Below are 9,471 nucleotides of genomic sequence, written 5' to 3'. Positions count from 1 at the left end.
TCCAGGGATTATTATCAAATAAGTCTCTGGAATTAATCATGGAGAACATAAAAATTGTATCTATGTTCACAATAAGTAGGGTGTTTGATGAAATTATTTGTTATAAACTTATTCCGATTCCTGATCCTGAAATTTCGTGTTGTACGTGGCCGAATTTACAATCGTGACAGACACAAACAAATTGAAAATTGACTGCCTCGATCTCAAATGTATATGGTATCCTTCCTTGTATATAGTTTAAATTCTGTATAGAATCAACCCTAAGGGCCGGGAATATCGATCGTAGTCAATGTAACCATCTAGCTGGGTAACCTTTTCTAGAGGAACAAAAATCTATTGATATAATATAGCGAATTCATGGGTAGTCGTCAACAAGCTCGTAACTTTTATTGTTTCTCTCCTTGTATTTCTGAAATTTAATTGTAGTTCCTTCGAAAACCTAGATGCATGTAATCAATTTTACTTTTCTTTTAGATTTTGTAATCTCACGGTCTTATCTTTTAAAAAATAAAATTTCTTACTGTACTGGGAGAGGAAAGCCACCCGGCATGTTGGACCAGGACAACTGATATAGCAGAAAGTAAATTATTTCTTTTCTTTTTGGGTTGAAGCTAGAAACCTATTAAGTTTTTATGTCATTGAAAAAATGTGTATTTTGTTTGTATAGTCTGAGTTAACGGTCTCCTTAATGAAAACAATTTTTATATTTAAATGGAAACACTTTCTGTCGAATAACTTTTATTCTGGAAAAGCTTGATTTTTTCAGAATAAAAAGGTTGATTTTGATCTCCACCCTGAGCTTTTTTTTTTTTTTGCTTTTATTTCGACACCTATTTTGGACTGAATTTAATCCTCAACCTATTTTAGAGATATTGTTAGGATTTTCATAGTTCAATTTTCTTTGAGACGAGCAAATTGGATGAGTTTCTTCTCTCTTCTTCTTTCTCCCATGGACACATACGCATGGATGATGTATATATTGTCGAGCAGTATATGTCCCACCCTTTGTACATATTTGTGCAGTAATTATACTAATATAAGAAACAGATTGATAAGAAGTTATAGTGGGTTGTTGGTCCGACATATGAAGAAATTACAAAAAATTATGAAATGAATTAAACAAACAATATATAATATTAAAAATTAACAAATAGGAGAAATTAACTCCGTAGGAAACATGGAACTTAGAGATCAAATTTATACTGAAAACTCAAAGATTCGAACAAGATTAAAAATGGAATATTGGGTAATTTATTTGCACTCTTAATTAGGATAAAGATTTCACTGCAATAATTAATATTGCGGAGTGACTTTGGTGAATATTCATATTTGATATACAATGGCAACTAGAGATACCACAACTGCAGTCTATGTATATCCCTTTGGCTAGAAGCCAACCCAAGGAAGAAAGAACGCGATATCAACAATAGATATTGCAAGACATAATAGGAAGAATAGAACTGACAGATCTCAAAGGAGAAAGTCTGATATGCAATGAATATATTACGTACGTTGCAATATCACAAACTAGAAGGATGTTTCAATTTCTCTTTATTTTTATTAATATCACCAAAAAAAATTACTGTTGATAAAGGACCTCCGAGAACATTCTAGATATGTACTTAAAAGGTAATCTTTCCCGCGGACTTATTGATTTTCTTGTCTCCTTTTAATTCTTGATTTACCTAAAGATAGTTGAGAGTATAGTACCCGTGAATACATAATATGTGGCCAGCTACTTCTGTCCCTGCGTAATACTTGTTTAATTGCTTGATATTTGATTAATCTACTGAGACGTAGACTCAAGGATGAGCTGAGGGAGGCAATAATCATACGTCATCCCTAAAATTTTGACGCTCTATGGGTATTTACATACTGTTCTTCAATTTTCTGTGAAATTACTGCTACTCGGTATCCTTAACTCGAGAAATTTTGACGCTCTATGGATATTTAGATATTATTCTTTAATTTTCTGTGAAATTACTGCTATATTTGATACCCTTAACTTGGAAATTTGACTTCCTATACGCCTTTCAAAAATTCCGACTTCCTTGATCCAAATCCTATGTCCATTCCTGCATAGACTCGATAATGCTTACTGATGATAAACTATGTCAACAGCGGCCTCTTCATTCGATTTTCTTCTCAAATATGATGAATTCGATGTGGAATAGTGCAACGATCCTTCTCAATAATTAAGAAAGGTGATGATAACCAACAAAAAAGTGAAATATGGTTAAGGTATATATTAGGGGTGTGCACGGATACCGGGTATATCCGGAACCGGTTGGAACCTACCCGTTAGGATAGGGTCCGGGTAGCTCGTATTGAAAATAGGATAGGTTCCGGGTATTAAAATTAGAAACCGGTAAAAATCGGTTCCGGTTCCGGTTCCTGCCTACAAGGTACCCAGAACCGATTATTTATTAAAATAAAAAGATGAAATAGTAAATTTACTGTCTACTCTAATGAATCAGAACAGAGGCACTTTGGTGTGAGAGATCGTATTATGGATGTTTAATTTTGTTGATGAATTGATAAGACATATATATATATATATATATTTTGTTGTGGATTAATCTAAATCTATATTGATATTCTATTTGGCGTGATTACTTATTATATATGTGTCATTTTCGGTTTTATTTAGCGAAACAAAAAAAATTATAGGTTCCAACAGGGTACCCGGACCCTGTGGTATAGTACAGGTTCCGGATAGGTTCCGGTTCCAGGATTCAACAGGGTAGGGTCCGGCTCCAAAATTTTGGAACCTGTCCCTTACAGGATAGGATCCGGGTATCGTGAAAAATACAGGGTATCCAGAACCGATCACCCCTAGTATATATATGTCATCTTTGAGAATATCACTTTGATCAATTCTCTCGCTTTTTTTTTTCTTTTTTGATAATTTGGTTGGGCTGAACTGAACCTCTCGTTGCGAGACCCATTTCGACCTAACAAATCTTGATCTGGGTCGGCCTCTAACATATAAAGTGCCTTGCGAGACGGCGACCAAAGTAAATCATCATATTAAATAAGTATATCCGTTATTTCATACATATATCGAAGTTCGTCGGAGTGGAAGTGAAGAGAAGCGATTGACTACAAAAATCAAAAGCAGACATACATTCGATTGGCAGATGCATTATAATGATTGTGAGATTCAGAGAATCTATCATACATCAAGCCTCGAGGTCCCAGTCCAATCCTCCTAACCAAACTATGGACAGTAACAACACAGATTTTGGACCTAATTCCTAAAGTCGGTGAGGCCAACTACTAAAATCAGAGGGCATGTTATTATCAGTTATGAAGGAGGTTTATTAACATGGTAAAATAATGGGGAAATGGAAAGTAACGTGGTAGGGGAAGTTTCACCGGATAAAATTAAAGTCAAAACCTCTTAGTTACAAGTGAGACCGTGTGTCACCATACTATATCTCATTCCTAGAGAGTGCATAAGATAAGGAAAAATAGCACGCCAATATAAAATTTAGGCCATTTTTATCTCCAATTTTTGAAATTGGCACGCCCTAACACAAATCATCATTCTCTTTTCAATTTAACACACCATTTAAATTCCGTCCAAAACACTAACGGTGAGCTGAGCTGGCCTTCAAGGTGGATCTTGTCTGCACATATGACATGCCACGTGAAAAATACAATATTATATATTACAAAAATTAGCTAGGGCAGGTTAGTGGGTGGGGTATCCTCCTTTGGCCGCCCTCCTTAGAGGAGTTGTCGAGCCCTAGGTAACCTCGCTTGAGGATATGGAGCTCCTCAATCGGCCGCCCCCTCTAGGGGAGGTTGTTGGAAGTCCGACAGGTCCCCGACGACCTCCCCTGAGCTAGTTATATCAGAGAAATTATGCTAGAGTTGCGCAGATAAGGGGGGCAGCGGCAAAGGGAGTCCCCTCCCTTGATCTGCCTCACCTCTCTCACTTTTGGAAAAGACAGAAATGGGGAGGATCGGGGGAGGGGGGAGGGGGGAGGGGGATCCCCCGCAGACACCCCCCCTTCAGGGGAGGTCGTCGAGGAGTCAACATGTCTTCGGCGACCACTCATGAGGGGCAACCAGCAGAGGAAAGCCTTCTCCTCTGATCTGCCTTCACTTTAAAATAAAAATAATAATTTTTTTATTGAATAATTTTTAAAATTTTTAATGTTATAATTTTCACATGTTGTGTCCACGTGTGCAGGGAGGGCCCACCTTGAAGTCCACCTTAGCTTGCCATTTTTGTTTTGGACGGAATTTATATGGCGTGCTAGATTTGGAAGGAGGATGATAATTTATGCTATGGTGTACCAATTTCAAAAACCATACTAAGAGATGTAAATGGCCTAAATTTTGTCCTATGGGATGCTATTTTCCCTTTAGATAATTTCTTTTGTATAATTTAGAAAATGTATGTATTCTAATATTATATATATGGTATATGAGGCAATTACAAATATTACCCAAAAGAAAACTCAACCTATGCAAGAGAGCTCCCTTTTAATAATAATAATAAAGTCAAAGAGTTTTCATATGCAAACAAAATGATCCAATTTAAACTCATTATTAAATATAGTTTTCATATATATGTTTTTTTTATCAAATTGCTTGTAAAATATATCGAATATCATTATGCGCAGTCTTGAATGACACTTTATTTGGATACGACTCATTAAGAGGAATGGTGGGGAGGAGAAGGGAAGGGAGAGGAAGGGACGATAAATTTTAAACATGTTTGGATATGCTTAGTAAGGGGAAGGGAAGAGAAGGGAGAAATTTTTTTTACCTCATTTGAATATATGTTAATAATTTAATGGGGAGAAGGGAGAGAATTTTAAGGCTTTGTTTGGAAACGGAGTGGAGTTTAAACTAAATAATTATATTTATTTGGGGTTGTAACAATTGTGTTGTTGAATTATGGGAAAAAGTAATGAATAGTTGCGAGAAAGTAATGATTGTATTGTTAAATTGTGAAAAAAGTAATGAATAGTTGAGATAATTTAATATTAAAAATTGAATTGAATGGTGCTTAAGATAAAAACAAATCGAAGAAAAAAAGGAAAAATAATAATTGTGTTGTTGAATTGAAAATAAGTGAAGTTAAAATGGGGTAGAGTAATGGATATTACTCCAAAACCAAACACACCCTAAATTATTTCCGGTTGACGGAGAGAATTTTAAAGTAAATGATAATATTGTCCTTTTTTATGGGATTTATCAATAAAAATAAGAGGATAATTTAGTCCTTTTTATGAATCCAAAATTTTTAATAATATTTCACTTCCATTCATCCCAAATCGGGATTGAAAGAAAATGGGATCAGAGGTGAAAGTTTAATCTCCAAATCTAGGTGTCTCTAGCGACCTTCCCTGGAGTAATGGTGATGTGCTTGGGGCCTCCATGCACTACGGTCCCTTCTCACCCCTTTCGTGAAGAGAGTGAGTGTGTGTGTGACGATTGCAGGGCGGTTGGGGCTTGATGCATCCTCACACCCCTCCCTTCCCACATCAAACCCCTCTCGCTACCCTTGGCTACCAACCCCTCAGTGGAGTTCATGCACAGAGTTCACGATTCCATGCGCAATGCCCTCTGGCCAAATCTGAGAAATCTTGCTGACATTATCGCAGGGCACCCACCTCTACTAGGATCAGATCGCGCTGCGCGACTCCCATTGGACATAAACCTCTACCCTCTAATTTGAGAGAACTTTGTTGATCTCGTCGGTGAGTGCGTGGCAAGTGTTGACACCCCAACATTAGGATTTCACCCCTTCTCCATTTCAGAATTTTTAACGTTTTATTTTATTTTTAATTAATTTATTTTAAATGTGGGCCCCATAATAATTGCAGGTTGCTATGCTCCGTTTGGTTTCACAATTAGATTTTAAAATTTTAACTCTAATTTTAACTCTACTCACTACATAACAAAAATTAACTCTTCAAAGTAAAAAATGTGGGCCCCACACATAAACTCACATACAACTTTATTATAATCAATTTGATTTTTAATATCAAATTTTCTCAACTGTTCGTTATTTTTAACACGCCATAACACAAATCATCATTCTCTTTTCAATTTAACACACCATTTAAATTCCGTCCAAAACACTAACAGTGAGTTGAGCTAGCCTTTAAGGTGGATCCTGTCTGCACATATGACATACCACGTGAAAAATACAACATTAAATATTACAAAAATTAGCCAGGAGAGGTTAGTGGAGGGGGAATCCTCCATTGGCCGCCCTCCTTAGAGGAGTTGTCGAGCCCGGGTAGCCTCGCTTGAGGATATGAAGCTCCCCCAGCCGGCCAGCCCTCTCAGGGTAGGTTGTCAAAACTTCGACAGGTCCCCCGCTAACCACCCCCCCTTAGGGGAGGTCGCCGAGGAGTCAACATGTCTTCGGCGACCCCCCCTGAGGGGCGGCTGGCAGAGGAGAGCCCCCTTCTTCGACTTGCCTTCACTTTAAAATAAAAAAAATAATTTTTTTGTTTAATAAATTTTAAATTTTTTTAATGTTATAATTTTCACATGTTGTGTCCACGTGTGCAGGGTAGGCCCACCTTGAAGTTCACCTCAGCTTGCCATTATTGTTTTGGACGGAATTTATATGGCGTGCTAGATCTGGAAGGAGGATGGTAATTTATGCAATGGCGTGTCAATTTCAAAAACCATACTGGGAGGTGTAAATGGCCTAAATTTTGTGCTATGGGATGCTATTTTCCCTTTAGATAATTTCTTTTGTATAATTTAGAAAAATTATATATTCTGATATTATATATATGGTATATGAGGCAATTACAAATATTACCTAAAGAAAACTCAACCTATGCAAGAGAGTTCCCTTTTAATAATAATAATAAAGTCAAAGAGTTTTCATATGCAAACAAAATGATCCAATTTAAACTCATTATTAAATATAGTTTTTAGATATATGTTTTTTTATCAAATTGCTTGTAAAATATATCGAATATCATTATGCGCAGTCTTGAATTGACACTTTATTTGGATACGACTCATTAAGAGGAATGGTGGGGAGGAGAAGGGAAGGGAAAGGAAGGGACGAGAAATTTTAACCATGTTTGGATATGCTTAGTAAGGGGAAGGGAAGAGAAGGGAGATACATTTTTTACCTCATTTGAATATATGTTAATAAATTAAATGGGGAGAAGGGAGAGAATTGTAAGGCTTTGTTTTGGAAACGGAGTGGAGTTTAAATTGTAAATAATTATATTTATTTGGGGATATAATAATTGTATTGTTGAATTATGGAAAAAAGTAGGAAAAAGTAATGAATTGTTGCAAGAAAGTAATGATTGTATTGTTGAATCGTGGGAAAAGTAGTGAATAGTTGAGAGAATTTAGTATTAAAAATTGAATTGAATGGTGCTTAAGATAAAAACAAATCGAAGAAAAAAAGGAAAAATAATAATTGCGTTGTTGAATTGAAAATAAATTGAGTTAAAGTGGAGTAGAGTAATGGATATTACTCCAAAACCAAACACACCATAAATTACTTTCGGTTGACGGAGAGAATTTTAAAGTAAATGACAATATTGTCCTTTTTTATGGGATTTATCAGTAAAAATAAGAGGATAATTTAGTCCTTTTAATAAATCCAAAATTTTTAATAATATTTCACTTCCATTCATCTCAAATCGGGGTTGAAAGAAAATGGGATCGGAGGTGAAAGTTTAGTCTCCAAATCTACGTGTCTCTGGCGACCTTCCCTGGAGTAATGGTGACGCGCTTGGGGCCTCCATGCACTACGGCCCCCTTCTCACCCCTTTCTTGAAGAGAGAGAGAGTGTGTGTGTGTGTGACGATTGTAGGGCGATTGGGGCTTGATGCATCCTCACACCCCCTCCTTCTTAGACCCCTCTTGCTACCCGTGGCTACAAGGTTCGCGCACAGGGTCCACGATTCCACGCACAATGCCCTATGGCAAAATATAAGAAATCTTGCTGACATTATCGCAGGCCACCCACCTATACTAGGATCGGACCGCGCTGCGCGACTTCCATTGGATGGAAGCCTCTACCCTCCAATTTGAGAGAATTTTGTTAACCTCGTCGGTGGGTACGTGGCAGATGCTGATGCCCCAACATTAGGAACTCACCCCTTCTCCATTTTTAGAATTTTTAACGTTTTATTTTATTTTTAATTAATTAATTTTAAATTTGAGCCCCATAACAATTGCAGGTTGCTAAAATTGCTTGCCATGCCAACGTAATTAACGGAGATAGATTTGGCAAAAAAAATTGATCGTTTGTAATTTTATTTGTTAAAAAAAATAAGAAGTTCATGGCAAAATTTGGAAAACGTGGTAAAATTAATGATTTTTGAGGTAATTAATCCTCAAAACAATTTACATTGTCGGTGAATGTGCGCTAACCATACATGAGTTGAAATGAAAAGAAACTAAATCAGGGGAAGTCATGATTTAACACATACATATGGTGAAAAAACTTTCATAATTTTCTTATTTTTATGAAATTATTAATGTAACTAATGATTCATTTTCTTTAGTGTGAATTGGACAAAGAAACCCCATTTTTAACGTCGAATAATTTCTAGCTTTTTCTTTGGTGAAGGGACGAGAATCAACGATAGGCATTCAATCCACTTCGATGGATGCTTTTTTTATGGGTGGGACAGACGAGAAAAGTTTCCGAGGTCAGCCTCTATAATTGCATTGCAAGAAGATTTGATGATCCGTCCAAGAAGAAAATTTCTTTCTATATCCAAAGTTGGTGGGGACTAAATTTCCAATCACAAAATATTGGTAGGACCATTTTGATCAATTCAATTTCGTAGTTCAAAGACAGGCGGCCATTCTCTTGGTGTGTAAAAGATTATCGAGTGACCTAACGAATCAAAAACCACCGATCATACAGTACAAAACTACGTACATGTGATGCATGTAGGCTGGATAAAGTGTATTATCTAATTTAGGTCTTTACGCTTCTCCAATCTTAAAAACGTACTATAAATCGAATGAAATAAGGTAAATAATTCAACCTGTTACTAAAATGACTTCGAATAACATGTATTCTCTTAATCTAAAAGAACCATTCGATTATGTTTCACGTAATCAAGGCCTGAGATGAATCAACGCATCAATTTCAGACCAAGTTGGTGTGATTAAACATATAAAAATTAGAAAATTTCTCCTTTACTATAATCACAAGAAGGGCCTTCATCCAAAAAGAGAAAAGGATAGAGATAATTAGTCAATATCAAAAGTATAAATTACTAATATGAAACGATATAATATTCATTATTTTTCTGAATTTGAGTCTCCTGAAAAAAAAAAATTCATGATCGTGAGAATTTTATCTCTTAGTGTTATAACCTGGATTAGTCGGTCGGGCTCAACTTTTGTATATATATATATAAAATATTGAAGGTAGAATTTAGATTAGAATACTAATCACTAATATGAACAAAATACCTTAATTGTAAGGAGTTATTATTATTG

Source organism: Punica granatum, chromosome 4 (assembly GCF_007655135.1).
Source record: "Punica granatum isolate Tunisia-2019 chromosome 4, ASM765513v2, whole genome shotgun sequence".
NCBI lineage: Eukaryota > Viridiplantae > Streptophyta > Magnoliopsida > Myrtales > Lythraceae > Punica > Punica granatum.
This window is presented reverse-complemented; position numbering follows the sequence as displayed.